Below are 26,685 nucleotides of genomic sequence, written 5' to 3'. Positions count from 1 at the left end.
CTCCGAGTGTTTCGGGTCTTCTCTCTCGCCGAACTGTCGGCCGGCGCTCGCCCGACGGCGACGTTCGCGCTGCGGGCGCACGGGTACTAACGCGCCCATCGTTGCCCTACATGGGTACCCGCTAACCTCGGCTTTGAATCTTCATATAGTATAAAGCTGCTGACCCATTGCACTTTGGCTCGGCATCTGGATGCGCTTTGCGCTGGTGTGCTTGGTGACAATACTTGGACAACTCGGATACCGCTTGCCCGCCGGAACTTCCCGATGCGCTCAACACTGGGTGCTGTGCTTAAGCTTGCTGTGTGTGTGCTCTGTGCACCGTGTTTGGTGACGACGTCTGGACGATTGTGTGCGCCTCCGGAATTTACTTTGTGCTCACCACTGGACTCTACAAAAGTATTTCGCGCTATGTTCTTAGCCGTTAAAAGCGAGAGATCGTCTCGATTTCAGACCCGGGATCTTCCGCCCTGGTCTGAAATCGCGACGATCTCGCTTGCAACAGCTAAGGGCATCGCACGAAATACTTTTATAGGGTCCAGTGGTGAGCGCAGTGAAAATTCTGGCGGCGCACCACCTGGGTCTGAAATTGGGGAACCGGTTGGTACAACGCGGTACCAGTGGCTCTGCAGAACCACTGGGACCAGCCGGTTCCGCCTGGATCTAAAATTGGGGCACCAGTTTGTATCCCGTCTTTAACTACGGTGTCTGGAACTGCGCGGTTCCAGGCTGGATACAAACTGGTGCCCCAATTTTGGGTCCAGGCGGGACCGGCATCTTTCATTACGGCCTGTATCTGACATTTTCGTACGGGTCATCTCTCTGACTACGTCACAGCGCGCTTCCGTGCGCCTTCAGAAAGAGGTTGAAATTATCCAGCTTTCTTATGCGCGCCCGGAAGGAGCAAAGAATCGGCACGACGTCACGAAATACGTCACATTCGGGGCACGCACGACCTACAGCCGCAAAACGACGCGTTGGTTTGCATCCCGCTTTAGCGAGAGGCTGTCGCCGCCGTCCCCCATGTCCCAACGGCTTGGATTGACTCGAGTAGTGGCTGCTGAAGTGACTTCAGGTTAGTTTCGTTCTTTCATTAATTTTTTTCCCACTGGCCTTCTCTCCCAATTAGGAAGTGACGACACCGGATACTGTCTGGAGCCTGCTCGCCCGGCCGTTCGCAGCTCGGGCGGAAAAAGCGCCGGAAAGTTGCCGTTGCTTGCCGGAGAACCACCACCCGAACGGTGAGCGCCGGCCGGAAACTGACCACGCGAACACTATCACCGGCTTTCCAGCAAAATAAGTTGCCGGCGATTGACCACCCGAACCCTAAAGCCATCATGCGCGCCAACTATGACTATTGCAGGAAACCAGGGTAGTGGGCAATAAGGAGTTTTCGTAGATCGTTCTAGCCGTGCCGCAACGCCCTCCGCAATCCGTTACGATACTCGGAACTCAGCAGTCAAGGCTATCGGCGCACAGGCACAGTAGGAACTTCGTTGCCGTTGGCTTAGTGGAGGGGGAAACGCGGTCAAAGAAAACTCCCTAATATTTCGTATTATTAAGCTGGAGCGTGTGGCTTAAGCGGGAGCTGCATTAAGCGGGAGCGTGTGGCGTTTTTCGACGATCGCTTGACTGAGGGCATTCGCGGAAGAAAATCTCGTTACGTGGGGCAAATTAAAACAGTCTGCCCGAGGGACTTGTTTTGCCCTCTCTATAGACCGGCGTGTGATCTGTTCCGGGATCCATTCGTCACGTGCGCACTCGTCACATGACGATTGGTCACAGGACGATTCGTCACACAGGAACATTCGTCATGGGATGACTCGTCACGCGGCGAACCGGTCCTACAATAGTTCGTCCCCCCGAAAATCGATTGGTTCAATTTCGTTCAGGCGGACAACGTGCCTCACCTCATATCTTAGTATGTCTTTGGCTTCTCAAAGGCGAAGAATTTGTAACAAACGTTTTAGCTTCTGGTTCGGTCCCGAACATTGAAGGTTGGTTCGGCCTGACAAAGTGTTCTACAAAGTGGGTCACCTCTTAGCATGTCTTTCGCTTCTCAAGGTCGAAGAATTTGTAACACGTTTTAGCTACTGGGTTCGTCCCGAACGGTGAATGCGGAGGCCATATAAAAGCTACTATTTTTGGAAGTGATCGCAGCATAGAGAGGTGGAGCCATGCAGCTGCACCAGGGTACTCGTACACATGCAGCAGAAATAATTCCTATATTATTGGTTTTCTCGAAGAGGTGTATGCAAGGCAAAGTAAAAACTTATTTGGCTGCCAGTCGAATTATTGCTCGTTCAAGCCAGCAACTTAGGTCAACCTGCTGAAGAGTCTTAATATGATGAAAGGACACTCGGATGAGTATTGTAAGATTAGTTTTACTAACCATTGCTTTATTTCACAGAGGGAAGTCGTGAAACTCCTCATCAGGGAATGTGGGCAGTTGTTGAAATTTCCAATTTGCTGTCGTCCCCTGCCCGATCGATGTGACCAATTGCCGGCATGGCGAGTCATCCTGTGGCGAATGTTCCTATGTGACGACGAATCGTCCTGTGACTAATCGTCCTGTGACAAGTGCGCATGTGACGAATCGTCCTCATCCCCTCTGTTCCATGGGCACCGACATGTTTGTTTATGCGGACGCCATGACACAGTGGAAGGGCTGAGCTTTTTTCAAGAATCCGTTTTGTTTTATTAACCTTCGCACAAATCGTATAGTGCAAGAACATCAGAAATGCATGGTCACGAAGCTTCTAGAACAACGTCGATGCCAAGAGTGCTGTAAAAAGCAACAGAAAATGTTTTTATGCGTAGCCCCTTTCTTCATAAGAGCCTGCGTTTGAGGCTATTATTTCCCATCTTTATCGCTGCACTCTTAGAAAAAAGGGTATGGATAGTCCTCCCTTAGGGGAGGAACGATCTTGTAACCTATGTTCCTTTAGAAAGGAAGAAACTTTCGTCCCTGAAGCAGGGGAGCAAAGTTCCTCCGTCGCTTGCATCTCAATATGGCGGCCGCGAATCGAGCAAATCGAGCCCAATAAGGCTTGACGAGGACGCTACGTCTCTTGTAAAAGACGAGAGCAGCAGTAAATAAAAGCGTAACACGAGCTTTCCGCAAACTGTGTTTATTTCCGAAGCCAGATTCCCCCTACAGGTACAGAAACTTGCGTTTCGAAAGCACTTACTCAGTCTTCTCGTCGACAGCACTGCGATGTTAAACGGAGACAACCGATACCCAGTTACTTCGCGCACTTTGCGTCTTACCTTTGGTGTTCCTCGAGTCACAATTCCTTCGTCAACCGCACATCACGGACAAGGGCAAACTCAATCCGCGAAACCAAAAGCCGCTTTCGAAAGAACAAACTCGAAGCCGCTGTTTATCGCGTAGCGTGAAAGGGTAATTCGCTAGCCACCAGATGGCGGGGTCAAGCAGAGTAATTACAAGTAGCTAGGCTAAGTGGCGCTAGGTACCGCCCAATTCATGTTCTACAAAAAATAATTAGCTCTTTTCAGGCCACTACTGCACTTGGGGACCCTCTACTATACACATCACGCCTATTACTAACATCAGGTGAACATCCATTGAGCACATACACGGCACACACAAATATCAATACAACAGAACAGCACACTAACCCGAACACTATACCCGTTCCCTGCGTTTTCGTCTTTTATACTGGTCGTTTTAAACGTACGGAACGTTTCGGTGACTCCCTAAGCAATAAAAAATATTCCCAGCATGTTGATTTTTTCCCAGCAATGTCATACCTCTGAGAGTATTTTGAATGGCTCAGGGGATTAATCTCTTATTAAAAAGTAAACGCTCGATCATGCCGTAATTATTTGAAAGCCAATAAATCACGCCGCTCCAATGCGGTTCGAAGCCATGAGTTTGTTTCCCCACACGGCACGTCGTAGCCTGTATTTCTATTGGTTTTTCTATTTGTGCTGTTCGCGCAAAGCTGCAATGGCCGTCTTGAATTAATCTCAGTAGAACGGATATTCCGACTCAGCTGGAAGTGATGATTCACGGGCTGAGAAATCGCTTTTCGATCAACTCGGAGTTACGCCGTGGCGAGCCCCAAAACTCCTAGCGCTCATCCCAGCGCGCCGCTTGTAGGGAAGTTTCTCCAGGAACCGTAGTATATTTAAACAGCAAAATAAAGGGTAGCTTTTTTTTTTTCGATTTTACCTACTATTGTTTTTTAATGCCGAAATTTCACACCGTAAATATACGTACTTTCCGTCACGATTTCGTACTGTTCAGTCCTTGCCCCAGAGCTCAATCGCTCTCGAGGACAATTCCGACAGTCACATTGGCCACTGTACGATAGCGATAGGAGCTTCTACTGTTCAGACCAGCGTTCCAACATGACTATCCGCACGTTGATCGATTGCATGTAATCCCTCAAGTGGTATTAAACTCTTTAATGTAAAGCGGAATGTCAACCTGCGACACCAAGCCCCCTCCGATCACGGCCCAACCAACGGCATCAAAGCCAGGCAGTTTACGATCTCATCTTGTTGTTACACCACTGATACGCGAACACACGGTCTCATCGGAGTTAATTCCAGTCTTCTGTTCACAACCCACAACAATGCCATCACGATGTTGCAGCTATGTTGCTGACACGCACAAATATAGAACCACGTTGAACGCCGGTTGCACTCGGCATCGGAAAACAGAACCGAACTTAGGACGGAAGGCACCCAGGCAGCCGGCAGCAAAACCTGCCTGTCTTGGACGCAGCTCCTGCGGTTTCCATAATGTCGAAAACGTCGATACAGTTCCGCGTGGTTTCGCTACTGTAGTGACTGTAGTTCCGTGCCGCGCGAGTCCCGCAATCATGGAGAATAGAAGGGTAGGAGAGGGCATGACGTCAGCCGCGTAGCCTCCACAAGCCATGCTCCCTTGACGCCTCGCCTCTTTCTCATTTTCCTCCTTACTCTCCTCACTCACCATGCCAACGTGACCACATTACGTGACCGTAGCTAGCCTTCGTCTTACTGTGGGCTACTAGAATACACCACAGTCTAGCCTTCGATCTGATAAAACCTACCGGACGGAGCGCGCGCAAGCCTGCAAGGAGTCCTTCTACAATCAACCGTCCATCTCACACGTGACTTGTCACGCGCACCAATCGCCAGACAGATCTGCGGTCACGCTGGGCACAAAATCGTTTAAACTTTTTTATGACTAGGCTTCACCAATATTGCAACGTGCCCCCTCCTAGTACTTCTAACCTCCTTGCCCGCAATCCGGAGACGGCCATCCCCCAGTGTACGTGGCGCTGCTGGCACTGCTCCGGAACTTCGCTGTTTCTAGCGGCTTCGTTTGCTCGTTTGATAAAATTAGTGATAAAAACGTCAATGCAACCGAAATGTTCTTCACGTTTAGACTAGAAGACGGAATTACAGGCGGCCTTTGCTGCCGCTGAAGCTCAATCAACTCAACAGCTATTTATTAAAAAACGTGCGCGATGTGGTCGAAAAACGAAACCGAAAGAAGATGAGTCGGGAGGGCGAAAGCTTTCTCCCGTCTGCCTGGAGAAGGAGAAGAACGTTTCGTTCCTCCCTGTTTCTCGTGTCCGCTTGGGGACGCGTCAGTAGAAGGGAGGAAGACGCGCCGTTGCTACTTTTTTCCTCCATTTTTTCTTAGAGTGTGGGGGCTGGATTTTCGGGGACTGCAAGGAATCGCCTTCTTTACGCTGCAATCTTGGTTCACTTAGTTGCACAACCCGTTTTGTGCGTCGCTATTGGCGACGTGCTCGACCAAAAGCGTCGCTCTGGTCGGCATTCGTGATTGGCCAACGTTCATAATGACGTCTTTACTTGGAATAATTTTGCTCTTATCAAAAGAAATAAGAACAATATCAGACTTCCAACTTTGATGGTTTAAGGATGCGATGACTCCAAGCTTTCTGCGTCCACACTCCATCTTGTTCGGAATTGAAGAGGGTAAGTGTTACAACTCGTGACGTCACGGCCAGGCAAATCCTGGTCGTGATGTCATGGACAGGAGCCCTATGAGGGCGCGTCCACGTCGGGGGTGAGTCCATTCAGCTTGTAGATCGGCGAGGAGTCGGGGCTCTTCGTCACGGGACGGAAAGCGCCTTTTGTTAGCTTCTGGGAAAGTCATAGCGTCCTCGATGAATCGTTTAATTAGCCGATCGCTGATTGGAGGCACTGGTGCCGTCTTGGTTTGCGTTCATGTCCACAGGTGGCGTTGTCATGACGTGGGGTCCCCCGCACTCGGGGTACAAACTGAATCGGCAGAAAAAAAAGGGCAGAAAAAGCTTATACTTGCGTTCGACCAAAAGGCATGTCGTCAAATGGTGAAGATTTGGCTACTGGTTTGAGTTTGCAAATTTGCCATGGGGAAAATATGTACTGTTGGCTCCATCAGTACTTATTTCTCGTATAATTCGTTCCCAACGTTATTGAAAATGGCTCCCGCTAGAAACTATGTCGCGATCATAGTACGAATATGGGGGCCTGCCCATGCACCCTCGTGGACCGTGCAGAGAAGTGTGACTTACGGACGCAAAAATATTGCGTATATGTTCCAACCGAAAGGCTCTTAGTAGAAACATAGGTCTCGCGGCAAAGTTGCAGACCTATTGTTCTCGCGCAAAAACACGAACACACATGTTATACCAAAATGTAGTATTTCCTGGCTCAGAAAAATAACATTTGACCAAAGGTGCTTTTTGTTATATTCAAACTGTCGACCTTTCAAAATAAAATGAAAGACTAGCCAGCGAGAACACAATCGACGCGAGAGTGTTTCGCAGCAGACTGCATGGAATGGCACTCGTCCGGCCCATTTCTCCCTTTGTCTAGGAAGTAGGGTTTCAATGTAAAATGCAAAAGCAGGCATTTTTTTTATGGTAAAACGATACATCCCCCGCCTGAGACATTATTTTGCAATATTCACAATTTTCAATTTAAAGTATAACAAAGGAGAAATAAAAAAAAGCACATGGACACAACAATGTCATGCGGTAGACTGCATCGGGGGCAACGCTTCGGGCACTTTAGGTTCGCCAGCTAGTACTCCGTATTATTTTTCTTTTGTAATGCAATGGTTTTTTTTATAATCATTGCTCGTGTTTCGGGCGTTTTATCGAGCAGTTTCAACGAAGGTGGTAATACTGCGTTGAAAACGTTAACGTTTAGGTTTTACTAATAATAAAGTTTATGCTGAACCAGCTCTACTAAACCAAGTATAAAAAAGTGAAAGCCGTTTACAACCTAACGCCGAATTGGAGCGCAGTTCTTGTGGAGGAGGAGGGAAGGGTACTGAGAAGGGGGTAGACCCCTCCTCCTCCTCCTTCTCCCCTCATTCCCTAATATGCTCCAGGGGGGTCACCTGACCTCGGGGGGGGGGGGGGGGAGGGGGGTGGTGTCGCGTGACTTCGGGGGGGGGGGGGGAGGGGGGGTCACGTGACCTTGGGGGTCACGTAGGGGCACCTTGGGGGCCACGTGACCTTGGGGGTCACGTGACTTGGGGAGTCACGTGATCTTTGGAGGGGTCACGAGACCTTGGGGGGTCACGTGCCCTTTGGGTGACCTGGGGGTTCACGTGACCTTGGGGTGACCTTGAGGGGTCGCGTGACCTTAGGGTGACCTTGAGGGGTCGCGTGACCTTGGGGGGTCAAGTACCTGGAAGTCACGTGACCTTGGGGTGACCTTGGTTACGCCGACGGCGACGGCGCCGCCGCTCAAGCCGGAAACGGCCGCCTAAGAGCTCCGCTCTAAAACTCTACATGACAAATACTGCAAAGTTTGGTTGTCCTGCATATCCGTACAAAAAGTTAATAATTCCACGTCGATTGCAACCACTTTTGATTTCAAAAGCTCTTCCTTAACTTGCTAAAGTTGCAGAATTCGAACTATTGCTTTGTACGAGAAGCATCTGAATTAGCTATTAATAGACCCAGTGCTTACCAGCTTGACAACAGCTTATGTGTGCGTAATCCGCAAGACACTTCACATCATGAACCGAGACGTTGAAGGACCGACTAACTCTGTGGATAACTCCTCATATTTAAAAAAAAAAAAAAAAAAAAAAAACAGCAAACGCTCTTTTATGTTTCTTAATGCGGCGGCAGAAGCAGGTACTGCTGCTTCTGCCGCCGCACTGGGCCTGTGACACCGTCAAAAGCTGTCCGGCGGCGATTCATCGAGCTGAGCGCATCGTCACGGCTGATAACAGGGAAACAGCGACTCATACAGACCGAAATTTTCTTCGGTGGACCTTCAACGAAAACCTGGAATTCTCAAGATTCACATCGCCTTCGACATCGGCTACCTCAGCGCCAGCGCTGCCAAGTATAAAAGACCACCCCCGATCTGCACTCCCCTGTGGGCACGGTGGCATCGCCAAGATGACAGTCGTTAACCCCTTCGTGTTCATTGCACAGGTAAGAAAACGCTATCCTTTTTGTTACCGTAGCAACAACCTTTGTCTTTTTTTTGCTGCCGTGCCCACGGACCTGTTTTGCCTTGTTGTGTGAAATGCGTGCACGATTTGGTGATTTGCTTATGCTGTGCGGAGATATAGAGACCAATCCCGGTCCTGACAGGGCAGCGATGATGGAAATGTTAACTAATATCTCGGTCGCATTAAGGAAATTAAGCTGAGCCAGGCTGTGACATCATCGAGAGTAGAGAAAATAGAATCGCGCCTCGAAGGCCTTGAAGAAGTCAGGTCCGTTGTGAACAAAAACTGCGACAAGACCAATCGCCTCGAAGCCACCATCACATCACTCTCGAACAAAATTGATGATTTAAAAAACCGTAGCAGAAGAAACAATCTAATTATTTTTGGTCTTTCTGAACTGCCTAATGAAGAGAGTAGCACCCTCAAGGATAGAGTAACTAAAGAGATTCTTGGTGGAAAACTAAATGTAAAGATTAATGGAATCGATCGTATATATTGCCTTGGCAAGCCAGCTCATGGCAAAACCCGTCCAGTAATATTTCGACTCGTAAACTTAAAAGATAAATTGAATATTTTACGCAACTGCAATAAATTGAAAAATGAACGACTCTCGATTAGTGAAGACTATTCAAAGCGAATTCAGGGCATTAGAAAAAAAATTACTTGATACAGTAGCTCGAAATCAAATAAACTTGCTGGTGATAAGGTCACGCTTACCTATGACAAAATTAAGATGAATGGCACAGTATACATTTGGAATGAGGCCATAAACGATAAGGTTCGCATATCTGAGGAAACCCGGAACGCCAGTACGTGACCAAGCCCTACTCAAGTCAACCGTGTATATGAATTTAGATTACTAAACCTAAACGCGCGAAGCATCATAAATAAAACAGATAAACTTGAAGCTGCTGTTTTGAATACCCAATCTGATATTATAGCAATAACAGAAACTTGGCTATCAGACAGCATTCTTGACTGTGAATTCACGCCCCCAAACTATACGATTTTGCGCAAGGATAGAGGTTCTCGCGGTGGTGGAGTAGCGATTCTTGTAAAAAATGGCATTGTATGTACCCCTTACCCGATTGCCCAGAAATTGAGTGCCTGTGTTGTAAAATTGCTTATAAAGATACGTGCTGCTATATACTTGTTCTCTATAGACCTGCCAGTTCCACTTCAGGGTTTTTCATAGGTATGTATAATAATAATAATAATAATAATAATAATAATAATAATAATGTTTATTGCACAAATATAGATACAATACATACATATGCGGGTCCGTCAAAAGCCAATAGCGGCTTGTGGGACTGAACCCGGCAGCGGTGTAATAAAACATCAAAGGAGTCATTGAAAGATATCACGCAAAACAACAATGAAAAATAAAGGAAAAAAAAAACAAAAAAAAGACACACACAGCAGTCAGGATACATACGCAAATTCCCGCAAAACACTCATTTAAATATAAAGCACATACACAACTAAACCAAATAACCACCAGACCGCAGACAAAAACCCTGTCAATAACTGGAGACAGGCACGTGTTACGATTATCGCTATTTCATTGGAGGCAAAGGCCAAAAGGGAAACCAAGCTTAAAGTCAGCATCGGGGACTATCTGCAGATTATTCAAGATTAGGGTCAAATTAATGATATAAAGCCGAAGGGGACTAACATTGCATGTAAACTGGAAAACAAGAGCGTAAGTATAACTTTAGCATATTGCTCTTATAGTTTTTTTTAATTGGCGCTTTGTGGTTATCCCAAAAAACGTGTCCGGTAAGCAGTTAAAGAGTTCGGGTACATAAAATGAGCGCAGTCGTTTTCCATATTTTGTATAGACACGTGGGATTATGAAACGTTCACCGTATCTCAAAACACGTTCCACTACACGAGGCGTTTTAAAAGAACTTTGCCTGATATGCTTACTAATTACACATCTTTTAAATAGAGCTAGGAAACGCGGCAGGCACAGGGATGCAAATAATTCATTACTCGGCATAGAAATAGACGCGCACGCTACACCCCTCAAAATACTTTTTAGGATCGTGTCGATTTTATTTTGCCACAGCACTGAACAGTTTGCATAAATAGTAATACCGTACCGTAGCAACCCGTACGCTAAAGCATTGACTATCATCTTGCGAACAGAAAATGGAAAAAAGGCCTTTGTAGAATACAACATACATGATACACTTCGCAGACGCTTGGCAACATAGTTTAGATGGGAATTCCACGACAGATCACTGTCGAAGAAGATTCCTAAATACTTGTTGGAAGGAACAAATTGAATAGGTGGACATATGCAGCGCGTACATTTTGATGAGTGCAACACAAAGGGAATTTCTGGACATTTGCGTTTCAGGGGACTCCTGAAACACATTAGTTTTGTTTTATCAATGTTAATTTTAATACAATTTGCCTCAAACCAGTCTATTACCCGGGTGGCATTGGTTTGCAGTAAAGAAATCGCACTGCACAAATTAATATGCCGAGAAACTAACAAAGTATCATCGGCATACTGATAAATATCGCAACCGGAAACAGCTTTGGCTAAGTCATTTACGTAAAGATTAAACAAGAGTGGCGATAAAACAGACCCCTGAGGCACTCCAGCTTTCAGATTTATACTGACACTGCTGGTTTTGCCAACTGAAACGTGCTGCGTCCGATTCGATAAGAAATCTTCAAGAATACAAAAAAAGGGCCCCCGGAAAAAAAAAAAATTTGGGGGTTTTACGTGCCAAACCTACGACGGGCATCTGGCACGCCCCAGCGGAGGACTGAGGATTAATTTCGACCACCTGGGGATCTTTTGACGTGCAACCGAAAGCTCGGTTACACGGCGCCTTCTCCGCAATAAGCCTCCGTCATATTGCGGGCACCTCGGTCGGGATTCGAACCCGCCACCTGGGGATCCGTAGGCCGGCGCTCTCGCCTCGGAGCCACCGAGGCGGCTAAAGGGCCCCCGGAAACCGCAATCGTAAATTTTTTTCTTAAGTACTTTATGACTAATAGAATCAAATGCCTTTGAAACGTCTAGAAAGAGTGCGCAGGCATGTTTGTTGTTGTCAAAAGTTTCATTTAAAGTGTCAACAAATTCCTCAAGAAGCGAGTCGGTACCACGCCCAGAGATAAAGCCGTGCTGGGACGGTGATAACAAATCAAACTTCTCAAGGAACATGGTCATTGTTTTCAGTATATGCTTTTCGAATACTAGGGCTAAACACGGCAGAATAGATATCGGTCTGTAGCTTTCAACACTGTCACGCTTACCCCCTTTGTAAATGGGTCTAACAATTGCACTTTTCAAACCAATAGGGATTACACCACTGTTTATAATTCCGTTCAATACGTAAAGCAGGATGTTACTTAGTGCATCGAGATTGCGTCGTAAGTCGGCAAGGCGAATGTTATCTGCCCCGGGTGCTTTGCCGAGCTTAAAACTAAATAAAAGCGTATGTAAATCTTCTGCCGTCATGTTTGGTAGAAAGGCGGATGCTGAGCAGGAGCGTTGAAGATTAGAGGGCATGACATCTTCATCATGCAGCACACCCGAAACCGACGCAAAAAAGCGATTAAATCTTTCCGCAACATGTGACATGTTATTTCCAAAATGTTTCTTAATTGTATCGTCAATAGACGATCTAGTAGAGCATCCCTTGACTTCATTTACAAGAGCCCACGTCTTCAAAACATCAAATCGTGATTGAAAAAACTTATCATGAAAATGGTGACGCTTTCTTGAGCGAATGAGTGCATTTACCCGGTTCCTCTGTGCCTGAAATTGCAGTTTTAATTCCTTGTTCTGTGGAGAGCGACGACATCGTGCCCATAAAATATCCTTTTCTTTTATAGCAGAAAGAACGTCTGAAGTTAACCACGGTCGATTTGGCCTGCGTTTTTTAACTGTAACAGTTTTCGTGCTCATGGCTCTGAAGCTTGAAAATATTTCAACCAGCTTTAAGTAGGCATCGTGACAGTTATAATTTTCAATGACCCGATTCCAGTCATATCTAGAAATTAATCTATCAAAATTACTTGCATCCATTATAAATATTTGGTTTTGTCGTTCTAATGGTTCAGAAATAAACTCGGCGTATATTCGACATGCCACAAAGTAGTGGTCTGCCAATTTATGTTTGATAACGGCTGATGATATAGGAACCCCTGAGTTCCTGATATTTATATGGTCGATACAAGAACTAACCATTTGATTGGACAAGTACTCTTCTCTAGTAGGCGTCTGAATTACGCTGTCAATACCATAGTTCGCCAGAATATTTAAATAATCACAGACGGCACTTTTGAAAGGCTTTAGTAAATCAATGTTTATGTCACCCACCGTACAAAGCTTATCGGTAGGCACCATAGTTTGTAAACTTGCGCTTAGCTCATCTAAAAAGTTACGCACATTTTCTGATGGTGGTCTATAAACTGCCAGAAGGGATACTACGAAATTGTTTTTACATAACTTTAAAGTCAGACATTCTGCATGTTCGAGTGTAATATCTATGGTACTTGCTGACCAGGTATTTTTAACATAAACAGCTATTCCTCCTCCTCTAGATGAGTTGCGAGTCAGGAAAAAAGCCTCAAAACCAGGCAGAGAAAACTGACCTTGAGAAACGCCCACATCCCGAACATTTACTTCGGTTAGGACAAAAACGTCAACAACGGTGTCAGTTGCCCCAACAATGAGTTGAAATTCGTCCCAGTATTTCCTAATGCTTCTGATATTTACATATAAAATCGTGAGCGAACCAGCACTAGGCGGAAAGGAGTCAATAAACGTTGAGAAATCAGAGTTTAGTATAGTGTTATCAATTTTTATACTATTTTTCCCATGTCCCTAGTGCTAGAGATACGCACTGGCGATGAGTTCTCGTCCTTTTTCGCAAAAATGGCGGAGTTCTTAACCCACACAAACTTATACGATTTTTCCCTTCCCTTGTTCCCCGCTTGCCAGAAGAGGTCCTTATTTGTCCGAGTCAAATTTTCATTAAAGTATATCCTCTGCTGGTTTTCAGACCGAGAAAGGGTGGCCAACTTTTTGCGAGCATTCATCCAGTGTTCCTTTACCGACACTGAGGTGAACTGCACCAAAATGGGGGCAGCCCCTCACGCCTAGAGCGTAAGCGGTGGCAAGCTACTACTCTATCGGGGGTATGGGTCGTGAGCCTCAGTTTCACCGCAAGGTCGGCCATAGTCACACTCAGGTATTCGCCGTTCGCGCAAGGAATACCGTGTATTTCCATGTTACACCTTCTGCTATATTGCTCGGATGAGTTTACGTTCGCCTGTAACTGCTCTATCATTGCCGTTTAATCTGTCACCGTTGTTTGGAGTACTTCAACCTCGGAACGGAGCAACTTCACCTCTTTATCGTTTGCAGTAACCAGCTGCATCATTGATTCACATTTTCCGACTGATTCTTGTAGTCCCTTAATTGTTTCCTTCATTGCATCAACTGATGGTCTCAAAGAAAGCAGGTCATCCACTTTGGCTGGAAGCTCACACAGCCGGTCAACGTTAGCCTTCAGGGAGTGGAGCAACTCAAGTTTTACGTTTATTTGTGCCAGTTGTGCGGAAACAGCATCGTCTTCTGGTGGTAACACCGCCTCCCCTGTTGTGCCTATGACTGATCTGCTTTCGCGATTTCTGCATGTACGACAGATCCATTTCTCGCGCTTCGCGCCTCCCATCGACCTGAAGGTTCTGTCAGCTATGCCGGAGCACGCATCGAGATGATATGCATGTTTACAGGAGAAACATTTTATAAAAGTTCCGTCCGTGGGCACAGGCGCGAAGCATGCAATGCAATCAGTTTCGTCTAAATTAGCCATTACTAAGCAAACAATAATTAATTTCTTTTTTCAAAGGCACATGAAAAAACACTCAGAGGAACAAAAAAAAATCAAATTTTCACAAATGCACTTGTCGCAGTCGGCGGCAGAAAAGAAACAGAAGCTATTCAAACATTATTACAAAAATGGACGCTCACCTGCCGAAAGTGGCGAAAGTTAGTTGCGTGAAGATGACAGGCCGCCGACTGCGCCGAGGTCAGCCGTGGTATCCGATGTTATGGGCGTCGACTCCGGTTGCCCGGATGACGGCCGGGGATGAACACGTGGCTTGGCGTTTGTCGACGGTTGCTGCGTCAGTTCCCATTCATCTGTCGGCGGCCGGCAGCGATGCTGACGAGCCCAGCACCAGGACTGCCGGAGCGACTGAGCTGCGTGTCCTGCCGAAAGTGGCGAAAGTTAGTTGCGTGAAGATGACAGGCCGCCGACTGCGCCGAGGTCAGCCGTGGTATCCGATGTTATGGGCGTCGACTCCGGTTGCCCGGATGACGGCCGGGGATGAACACGTGGCTTGGCGTTTGTCGACGGTTGCTGCGTCAGTTCCCATTCATCTGTCGGCGGCCGGCAGCGATGATGACGAGCCCAGCACCAGGACTGCCGGAGCGACTGAGCTGCGTGTCCTGCCGAAAGTGGCGAAAGTTAGTTGCGTGAAGATGACAGGCCGCCGACTGCCATATATAACTAATTGATATAACTATATATAGTTATATCAATGATAATATCAATGTGAGCAGTAAGATTATAATTGCAGGTGACTTCAATGTACCTTCTTTAGAATGGTCCCCTCTATCGAAATGTACAAAATCATCTCTCGGCGCAGATATCCTTACAGATCTATGTTTTCATTATAACTAGGGTTCGGAGTTTTCGGTTACGTCCCAATCCGGCTGACGCCTCAATTCGGCTATTGCCTCAATTCGGCTAGAAGTTTCAATTCGGCTGGACGTTCCAGTTCGGCTACATCCTTAATTCGGCTAGAAGTTTCAATTCGGCTGGACGCTTCAGTTTGGCTAAATCTTCAGTTCGGCTACAAGTTTCAATTCGGCTGCATGCTTCAGTTTGGCTAGATCCTTGTTTCAATTCGGCTGGACGTTCCAAGTTGATCAAGCTAGACATCCAAGCATAAGGTGCCCCCAATTTTTTTAGAGAGACGTTAACTATATCTGCATCTTGCCTTAACATTACAACGTGCAAGCTCAGATCAATAAGTTCAAGCAGCTACGAAGGCTTTGGGCAAAGAAACATTTGTGTTTGTGTTGTTTGTTCTGTGGAGCTGCTGTGCAAACACCAGGTCTCTGCTTCAAAGAAATTTATTCACTTGCCCAAAGAATGGATTACAGCAGTCCAAAGATTGCTTCTTCCAGTGCTGGCCACTGTTCACGTGAAAGGCACAGGACGCCTTGGCAGCTCCTACGTCGAACTGAGTTGAAGAAAAAAAGAAGATACCTGCATCAGTTATGAGACAAAACAATATGGTAGGGGCTCAATCCAGTGATTTACATCTTCAGGAGGCTAAGGAGAATGTAACAGTATACCTGTAATTTTTTTCAAGGTCACCAATTTGCCTCAAAATTGGCTAAACACACCAGTGGCTATGACTGACCTCGTAACCAAAACCTTACGTCCGCAAAAAATTGTTTGGCGACATTGAATTTTTAAATTCGGTCCTCGTCATATTTTCAAAGTGAAAGTTTCTACTGGCAGTATTAAAAATATGGAGGCTCTGGCAAGCTGGTGTTGCATACTCCTCTACAGCGCGAAAAATTCGCAACCAAGCACAAGCACACACAAAAGGAAAAGACATTCATGAAGCTCTGACTTGCAACTCAGTCTTGTATTATTTCTTCTCTGCCTGCGCCTGTCTTTTTAAACAATAAGATTTTTTTTTTGTTATTTTTGGTTTTATCTGGATGCAAGATAATCTAATTCTTTTTTGTAATAAATCTGGACAAGGTTTAGTGACAGTTTTCTTCTAACCTCGAAATCTTTTCAGCTTCAATAACTTCCCTAATTAGTTGGTTATTATTTTTACTCATTACGGGGCAATGTTTTTAGTTCTGCTTGACATCTGCAATCTTGGCAATGTATGCCTTAGTGTCCAGAAGTGATTCTGTTTATGTTGTAGTCGTGTTCCCCTTGTCTATGTGACATCAGTATTTGTGACGTCGGGGTGGGGAGGGGTTGGGTTTTGGCAGTAGAACTTGTTTCCAACTGATTAGAAGAATTTCGATGGCAACAAATAAAGCCTGCGGAACCCCAACAATAGCTCAGCAGCACGAAATATGTTCCATTCTGTTCTCTGATGTGGTTGTGCTAGCCATGCTCCAAACAAACAAGAGTTTCGAACAAACCATTTGGGCTTCGTAACGTGAAGAGGGGCACAGTTTCTATCATGAAGGAAGCCATTAGCCCGCAGATTTTGTGGACGAGCGAAGGCGGCGGAACTTTCTAGATTTCACACTTCACCCCGCACAGCCATGCAGCATGGCACGTTCCCGTGGCACCTGCGGCTGTGAGTAGCAAGTATGTCAGGGAGCCTTTAAAAAGGTGGGTAAAACAAAGTTTTTCAGAGACCGAATCGAGGAGACTGATAGCTTAATGTACCGACACCTGGATAAGTAACCCAGTTGTTGTTTACGGGTTTTATGGCGCAAGAGCTCCGACGGCCATACTGCGCCAAACTGGGTATGATAAGTAACCCTGGTTTGCAAGTTTTGTCGTGGGAGAGTTGGTATTAACTGGGGTGTACTGCGAGTTTCACACCGCCATAGTCAGCTCAAGAAACCTCGTCTAGGCACAGGCAACTCCTTCCGCAATCATTGAGACTATAAATTAATTAATACACTTGTGTCTGGTTATTTTTTCTGTTTCTTTTGACTTTCTGAGAATGGAGAAACTCAGCAAGCAAATTTAATATCTAAATTATTCTGAAAAACTGAGAATTTAATCAAAACAAGCTCTGAGAAACATCAAATTTTCCACAAAGGTAAACTCCAGAAAACACCCTCCAATGCCGCAAAGGATTACATTCTTTCCCCGTCTTTCTTCTCCGACATTGTTTCCCTGCTTTTATCAGTCTCGGGTTCTCTAGATTATGATCGACAAAGGATTAATTCTGGAAACACGGAATGCCGCTTATAGTGATGCTGCTATATGTCACGCTAGGGGTAGCCAGGCAGGCTCTGGTGCAGCTTGGTTATGACCTTCCTCGCAAAGGGAAGTTTTGGCATTGCATATGAGGCGATACTTGCCCAAGTCTAGAGGTTACCTTGGCAAGGTTATGGAAGCACCCATGCTCACAAGTACGGTAACTGCCCAGGTCACCTTGGAAGGTCTCAGCACACGGCAGGCACCACCGTCTGTCGTAGGTATGATGTGCTGCAATGTCTGATGACACAAACTGCAGCAAAACAAAACATATTTTCCTGTGAAACAGTATCCATAGCTGCAATCTCCGTACCAGCACACTGCATGAGTAGCTAATCTCATTGTGCACTTCTTTCTACATTAGAAGCACAGTTTAGCCTGAAGGCGTCGGCATATTTCGGTTCCACGTATAAAGTCACTCATACAGATTTACGTCAAACAAACATATTTCGCCACGTCTGTGGCTGTGGCAGAAAATACTAAGAAAGGCGAGATAAATCTACGATTGCATGCTTGAAATGGTCAGAAATGGGAGGAAAAAGCCCCGAGACACTTTCCTCCCATTTCTCCTCCTGTGAACAGCAAGGTCGAGGGAGCACACCAGTGGTGCAATCGGTGGTTTGTACGCGGTGCTCGAACACGATCAATTTACGATGTTTGGATACCATCATTTCAGCCATGTTGCGATTACGTCGATACGTTAAGAACTGTCAAACGCTGACTGAAAAAAAATTGTACCGGCTCATTCACGACTTTCTTAGCTTTGGTTGCTCCCATTACGGAATGAAGGGTTTGTTCACCAATTAAACAACGCACTCCCGAGCTTCACCCAGTTTGTCACTGAAGGCTTTGTTCGTGTTCGAAGCTAGATCTTTGCTCAAAAAGCACTTCGAAATTACAAACAAATCTACAACGACTCTCAGCAACCCTCGTCTCATTGAACCGCAGCGCAGTTTTCGCCCAAAGGAGCCGCAAGTAACGACTCTTGAGAACAAAATAATTATCTATAAAAGCAATGCATGGTTCCGGCATTTGAGCACAAGGTATTTGACGTCTTTCGGAGAACGCTACAAAAGCTTAGTATTCCAACAAGAGCTTAAACGTAAAAAAATTTCAGTTTTCTTCGTATCTGCCTGAACTGGGCGGAGCCACCCGAACGACCCGACGTATGCAAGATCCAAAGCATGTGTCGCAAACTGCTGTGTGCAGCACGCCTGAGCAGCCATCTTTCTGACTGTTTGCACGCTGGCTCACATTGTTTCGATGCACATGTGTCTTGCGTTTAACGTTTCGATGGCAGCCTTTCAATTTTAAGAACAAAGCGTCAAGTGCTTGCCTGGCTGTCACTAACACTGTTCACACACACAGTTGCTCAATGCGAAGTGTAAACAAGTACGCCCATGACATCCTGGAAAGGACAGCCTGGCGCCTAGGCAGTACGGCCACGCAGGTCCAATCAAAGCTCGCAGGATGCTGTACATAGACTGCGCGACACTGTTAAGCACTAGACACAACAAAGAAATAAATGCACCTTGATCCTACGAGAAAACTCTGATGACACAGAGTATAGTAAGACTTGCGAAGCTAGTAACTGGGTTTATGAGCTTTTAATCACTCCCGCGACACACACCTGCACACAATGTGTCATCCGAATTTACCCATTGGATCAAGGTACATTAAATTTTTTTCCGCTGCCAAATGGAAGGGAAGGTGCGACAACATTATCCTTTTGTCTTACCCTAGCATGAACTAGCTGGTAATGGTACAATTACAAGCGAGTTGCTTTCACTGCTGTCCCTCCTGCTCAAGCTCTCGTACAACCAAACCGCAATTAAACGCAAGGCACTTGCCCGCACTTGTAGCCACTCCGGCTAGTCCATGCTAAGACGCGACAAAGCATGGCAGGAAGCCTGCCACTACAGCACGTCGGCCGCCGGGCATGACTGGCGAGTGCAAGCGCCACGCGAGTCACATGAATGTTCTGCAATAGCTGCGTGACTTAAAAGAACCCAGATGAAACGCCGTTCGTTGTGCCATTCAGTGGTGCAGGGGTAGAACATCAGGCTCCTAATCAAAAGGCTGTGGGCTCGATCCCCCTATAGGGGAGACATATCATTGATCTTCTTTCATTAAGTGAACCCTATCTTTGCTTTTATTCTCTGTTCTTCTCATTCGACGTGCTTCCGTGACCGACTGGGTAATCCATGTTGATCTACAACAACTGGATCGGTCGTTGCATGCTCTCAACCCTAGATATATAACACAGAGCTGCAAACAAAATCACAAAATTTTCAAGAGCCGCAGAGGGAGGGAGGAGGGGGGGGGGGGGGCTGCGGCAGGTTTTTTGTTTAGAGCAATAAACGAAACTCAAACTAATTTCGGTCTATCTTATATGAGTCAAAAGCAGTCCAATTGTGCGTAAGGCAGCAGTAGCACATTTAAAACGCGTTTCATTTCTATTTTTGGGGAAGTGCTCCGGGAGAGGGGGGGGGGAGAGAGAGGAGGGATAAGGGAGGGAGCGGCGAGCCGCGCTTTAACACGCGGAGAGCCGCAGCTAGGCCACCCCTCTACTAGGGCATCGCCATGCAGGTTCTCAAGGAGCTTGGGAACGGCCTTTCCCTCAAAATAATTCCTGTCATTGTATACTAGGCGATACCTGCTGTAGTCTATGGGTTACCTTTCCAGGGAGATGGAGGCATCGATGATCACACGTACGGCAATTGCCCATGTCGCACATCATCAAGGAAGGTCTTCATGAAGCAGGCAACTTGTCCTGTCGATGGAGACCCAAACATATCCTGCATATGTGGGTAAAGTGCCTAAAATTTAATTTAATTACAACTACAACTACTTCTCTCCAAAAGCATCATGACATCAAAGCTTGCAGCTTTCTATAGATGGACTCGCTAGCACAGCCTGGCCTTTTTCGGTCGGCCAGGGTGTCGAGAGTGTTTTGTAGCGACCCGCCACACGCCCTCAAAGTTGAACTTGTGTCTTACTCAAATTTCGGAAGAGAAGCCTACTACCAAGTATGATAGAATTGTAGCAGGGGATCATGATGTTAGCTACGTAGCCCCCGCAACCCGACCTCCATTATCGCCAGCCCCTTTGCCGTCTACTTCATCGCCCATCATGACTACCCGTCATCCCTTGTGGTTGACGCTTGTTCGTAGGGAAGGACTGGCTGGCACTGCTGGGCTCTGCGCCGCTACTCATCCCAATTCCCAAATGGAGACTGCGGCTTACCGATGACATCTGTCGTCTGCTTCCTTTCTTCGGTACTTTGCTTCGGTTAAGGAACTGTTTTTTGCAGATAGTATAACGTGTTGAAATCGCTTACCTACTAATTTCAACGGCAATTCATCTTGAAAGTGCCCGCGCAAAGCTGGTGTCGCGATGTGTGGTGATATCAAACGCAGAGAGTGCCTGAAGAATTTTGAGGTTGCTCAAACGATTTGTGGATTTGTTTGGACGCACTTTATGACAAACAAATCAGCGGCAAGCGGCTCATAGTCAGATCTTCTAAATTGCTGATTGCGACACTTCCCTGATGACTTGCTAAGTGCTTCGATATGGTCAAAAAACTTCGAGTGAAACCTATTCCTTCAGACTACAGATACGGAAGGCTCCGCTTCTCAGGGCGCGATGACCCAGGTCCCCTCTACAGCCCATCGAGACTTTGGACGGCGCTCGAATGCGTGCTCAGAGTGCAGTCCAGTGTTACTTTAGTGCCATCGGACGGCACTCAGATATAACCTGGATTAAAACAGTTCGCTTTTATTGTTATTGCGGTCACTGTGTAGGTCACTCACTGAGGTGAAGAGGAGGTGAGACGGGGTCCAGTCACCGCTGCGATCAACGACCGAAATCCAACGGTTCCGCAACTTGCTGACCCTTGTAAAACCAGGAGAACTGCCCACAAATTCAGTTTACTGCGAATTGTATTATGCTGTGGGACTGAACGGTGAAATGTAACGCCTGCGGAAGAATAATCTTAACGGTCCTTCTAGTCGCGCACACCGCAAAGCCCCATCCTGGCCCCTCCGACGCGCGATGCCACATACTTTCGATTCCTAGAGTTCGCCTGTTCATCGCAGTTCACCCAGTCTGCCGCTCACGGCAGCGCTCGCTATATCCCTTCCGTTCTGATAAAACCCACTAGACAGAACGAGTGAATGGGTGTGGTTTCGGAAAACGTAGTGTCTAGAAAACTGTCCGACGGCACTCTTGCAGAGCGTTCAAATGCCATCCGACGGTACTCCACTCGCGCGTTCAAGTGGCGTCCGAAAGTCTCGTATAAAACGAGTTCTCAAAACGACTTTTACGAAGGGGAGTGTGGCGTATTGGTAAGATGTGTCACATAAGCACGTGATCCCGGGTTCGATCCCCACTGCGGGCTTACTTTATTGTTTTCGTTTTCTCGAACATTTTATTTTGCCGACGCATTTGGCGATATGTACATTTATTTTTTCACCATTAACACAGGAAAAAAACGAATGTTGTCCCCGAAATTTCGCTGAACGAAATAGCATGGTACTTCGTTTCCGGAGGTGCATCGGGGAAAGCGGGGCTTGGTTTTGGACGCCGCGAAGCGGCGTGTACGACAGGGCCAAATGGGTCAATAGCTTTGTAATTAGCAGCCGCATACTGTCGCCGCGAAGCGGCGTGAACGCAGGCGGGGGTGTGTGTTAACGAGCTCCCCAGTGATACACGCGCCGTCCGACTCCCGGACGGCACTTGTAGGCGCGATTGGAGTGCCGTCGGGCGGCACTGTAGACAGAGCCTTCGGAAAGTGCTTTGTGGCCCCTTCCCGAACTTGCGCTACCATGCTTTCGTGGATACTCACCCTTGATGAACGAACTGTGAAGTGGGACCGGTCAGTGATTCGGTATTACTTTCGCTGCAATCGGAGGCGTTGATTTGAACCGCTCGTGCCATCCGGCGGCACTGTAGACACAGCCTTCGCAAAGTGCTTTGTGGCCCCTTCCCGAACTTGTGCTACCATGCTTTCGTGGATAGTCACCCTTGATGAACGAACTGTGAAGTGGGACCGGTCAGTGATTCGGTATTACTTTCGCTGCAATCGGAGGCGTTGATTTGAACCGCTCGTTCTCGAAATAGGAGCCTTGTCTTGAACAAAACCATCCAATAACTCAAAGGCCGCAACCACGTCGCACACAACTCTCTACCTGCTTCACATGCGTTGCGCCATCTTGGGTCCCAGTGTTGCCGAATGAGGAAAACAAAAATCAGTGGATACTGGATAGAACTCAATCGAACTCCCTAAAATCAGTTAATAAAATTATGCACTTTTTTTACTCCGAGACTAATCTTTTAGCAAATATCATAAGCTATAAAACAGCAGTTTAGATAAAACTGTATTCCCAGATTGAGCTATAATTAGTATTATTTTTATTGCGTCACTCTGCTGCAATGTCCGACAGAAATGTTTTAACGTCCAAAAGTCGGTTTGATTGTATCAACTATTCCGATGACTTGACTCAACGCTGCAATACAAAAACCCAAACTCCTCTGCGTGAAAACGGAACTACGTGGATGCGAGTTGCAAAACCTCTTCGTGGTCTGGAAACACTGTACGGGCGGCCGTCTTGAGTTTCGGTTTCTCCGCATTTCCTTCTAGGGCATGGACGCTCCGCCACTGAGTGCGATTCGGAAATTTTATTGTTTTCTGACTTCCGACCGATCACCCAACGTGGCCGAAGAGCTAGGCCGTCATGCGCTTCATCTCTGAGGACACTCTTTTTTCGATGTGCCCCGTGGACCCAACGGCACGACAAAACTCATGTCTTCTCCGGGCTGTGAGACTTTGGAGGTCCCTGCCTGACGCCATCACCAGCTTGCCCATCACAGACAGAGACGAGGTGACGCAGTTCTGCAAGGCAGCAGCCAAACACGTCTAAACACCCACGATGTCTTGCATACCTCATCATACGTCACCCACCTCACTTTTCACCCTCTTCACCATCCCATCATCATCGTCCCACACTTCTCAAGCCAAGAAGCCTCGCATCGCCATCATCGTCTAGCTGGCCACATAGGCACATATGTGTACGGGCGGAAACCCCTTCTATGCGACCTGTACTTAAATGTACAAATAAATATCTATCTATCTATCTACCTACCGATGAAATCGTACTGTTTAGCGGTAGACTGCCTACCGTGTTACATGCGACTCAATTTTTTTTTTTTTTTTTTTTTGTTATCGACAGACGTGTTTTATTATTTTTGTGTTTTTAGAAAGCTCTGTGTTTCAATGGAAACTGTGCCCTGGGAAATATTTTTCAGACGTTGCAAGAGCTAAATTGGTTTCAGATAGGAAAAATTGGGTTGTGTGTGTGTTTATACAGCCTAGAACTTGGTCTGCCTTACAGGGACGACGAGTCTCCCAGCTGTAGATGAGCAATTTAGCCAGTGCAGTACAATCGCTAGCCTGGGGTCTTGAACGTGCACCACGCAGTAGTGATACACGACCGCACGCCGGTACGATGCTCATCCAAAAGATAGCACTTACCTCAAGCACAGTTGACGTATGTTTCGCTATTATTGAAGATTTGTTCAACCCTGGCAGGATAACTGCATTGACTTTCTCAAGACTAAACAACTTTTGTTTTCACCTCGGCTGCGAAAAAAAAACGATGTAAAAAAATGAGTGTGAAATGAGGTTGGCACCACCCGTGTTGCTCCACTCGACGTCCGCCACGTAAGTTTTCGCCGCCGCGGCCGTCGAATTTTTAGCCACTGCGATAGCAAAATCCCTTCTCCATGAATGGTGAGCAAACAGACACGTAGTCTGTGTCTGTTATGTTTTCTATTCAAGAATATTTCAACAACAAACTTCTGTTTTGTTTTAGATGTGTTTTACAAAGCTCGTTTACCGACGCCAGACAAAGTGTATGGAAATCGCTGGAAAGCAACGAGGTTGTTTTTTGGCTTTCCAAAACATTAAAGCAAGACCTCTGTGGTGTAGAATATTTAAACTCTCGGTATTTTCCGCACACATTGAGCTACTTGCGCATCAAGAAAAACGACTCTACAACGCGCATAAAAAAAATTCATAGAGAGGTTCGGTACAACTTCGTGAAAAGATTAGAGCCCAGTTTAACAGTTGTAAATGGCTTCACGCCGCGCGATAACGTGCGCATGTTTCTTCGCGTTGTCATTGATTGTTTTCCTAAATTTTTCTCAAGATTTGTGAAACAAAATATAAATATTAAAAAAAGCTGGAAAAAACGCCCGTTCCTGCTTACATAAAATTGAAAGAATAAAACACAAAGGACAAGCACAGGACAACCACTTTCTTTCGTGAAAGAAAGTGGTTGTCCTGTGCTTGTCCTCTGTGTTTCATTCTTTCAATGTTATGTATTCATGTTCAACCCGCTCGCCTTCACCAGTCCTGCTTACGTCGAGAAGTTTGGGTTGGGAGTCGCTATCAGGCGGATCCTTTTCGCATCCCAAAACAAGATTGAATCGATGTTCTTTTTTTTCCACTTTTTAAATGTATTTTTTCACAGATAACGCAGGGCTATCTGGCTACGTTAGCGCTGAATCAACATTAGAAACAGGGACATAGGTACTTCGCATGAAGCGCAGCAACAGGCCTAGAGCAACCTAAATGCGGTATACGAGACACGGCCGGACATGCCGGGGTGACTCGCGGTTCTAACATGAAAGCTACATCGGTGCTGTATGTGGGAACAAAAACATCAGCGCTTGATTAGCGCGTGTAGCCGCCGCAGTGAGGTAAAGCCCCTCATCTTGGGAAAAGTGGCGTCATTAATTGTTTTGGAAATGCTCAAGACACGTGCCGCGCGTTACTTCTGGGAAGAGCATAACGTCTGAAATATTGATCAGTGCTGCGCTGTGCAGCCATGATCTTCCCAAGTGCGGCACGTGCCTCGTGGATCCACGCACCTTGCGCTACTTTTGAAACGTGAAGGGGCTTTAGAGTGAGGATCGCTGAAGCGCCCCTTACGTGCTTCTCGCCGGGAATACATTCGTGTTATCTTAGTGCGGACAAAGCCCCAAGGCTACGAGCGCGAGCTCCTAGTGTGACAGCGGCACGGCTAAACGAGCGCTCTAGCTGCAGGACCAACTGTAAAAATTATTGACACCAAGTATAGAATTTCGAACGGGGGCTGATGGCGCGCGCTCCATTTTTGTTTTCTTGGTTTAAATATTTTTATTCATTAGCGCGCGTGGATAGACGCTGTAGTGCCGCTTTATATTGGCACGCTCACGCCCTCGCCAGACAACACGGCCGCCGCTCCGCCATCACTCCCTCTGACCAGACAAAGGAGCCCCGCAAAAGATGGGACGTTTGCAGTATTGATCTCTATGAAAATATACCTAATACTAAATTACCCAAGCATCAAGAAGAATGCAGGGATTGGTGTTCCAGGCGCCGCACGCCTATGCCTTCCCCGTGTAAAAGATTCGAAGTAAATAAGCAAAATAAAGCGTTGACGAACGCGCGTGTAAGATGCAATTTGTTTTAGACATCTGCTTTGGAAAGTTACTAATGTGAGGCCAGCACGTGCGGCGCGTGGAACACCAATCCCTGCATTCTCCTTGATGCTTGGGTAATCTGGCGATAGGTCTATTGTTGATCGCGCATACCCGCTTGGTCGCTGAAGTGCTAGTGAAGTCACCGGGCGGCCATCTTGCAAATAAACAAATTGCGGTTTTGCTAGCGTTACAAAGGCAGCCGTCAGCGTGCAGGAGAAACGTTTTCTACTCGTTCGTCGTCATTCGCAAAAGAGGTTTTCCAAGACCCTGTGTAAGCGTTGAGACTTACTGTTGAGAACACGTGGAAAATTTTACGAAAGTGCAGGGCCGCACGAAAAAGGCACAATTCGTCGAGAGCAAGTTTCACCGGTCTCGCGACGTAATCAAAATTTCCTTGTCACGCCGAAGTGCTACGTCTCTGTGCCTTCGTACGCTTGGATACCGATCAAGATTCGACGTCATGTGGATGTGTTTTACTAGTACAATGTGCGTGAAGGTGTGTGTGCCTTTACAGCAGCGTTTTACTTGACTCTGTCGACTGTATTTGTAACTTGCGGCACTCGCAGTCCTGAAACGAGCTACATCCAGCATTAAGTGGCGGCGGAAGAAGGACGGAGGGGGGGGGGGGGGGGGGAGTACGTTTTTTTTACGGGTTACAGAATACCAAGGAACATTAGCTCATCACTGATCAGTGGT

At 46.7% G+C, this 26,685-nt stretch overlaps 1 pseudogene; it reads left to right on the top strand.

Moving 5' to 3' along the window:
* The first annotated feature begins 8,105 nt into the window (after positions 1-8,105).
* On the top strand, positions 8,106-9,116 carry LOC120850887 (annotated as a pseudogene).
* Positions 9,117-26,685: the final 17,569 nt, after the last annotated feature.

This window comes from Ixodes scapularis, unplaced genomic scaffold, assembly GCF_016920785.2.
Source record: "Ixodes scapularis isolate PalLabHiFi unplaced genomic scaffold, ASM1692078v2 ptg000312l_1___fragment_3__unscaffolded, whole genome shotgun sequence".
Lineage (NCBI taxonomy): Eukaryota > Metazoa > Arthropoda > Arachnida > Ixodida > Ixodidae > Ixodes > Ixodes scapularis.
This window is presented reverse-complemented; position numbering and strand designations above follow the sequence as displayed.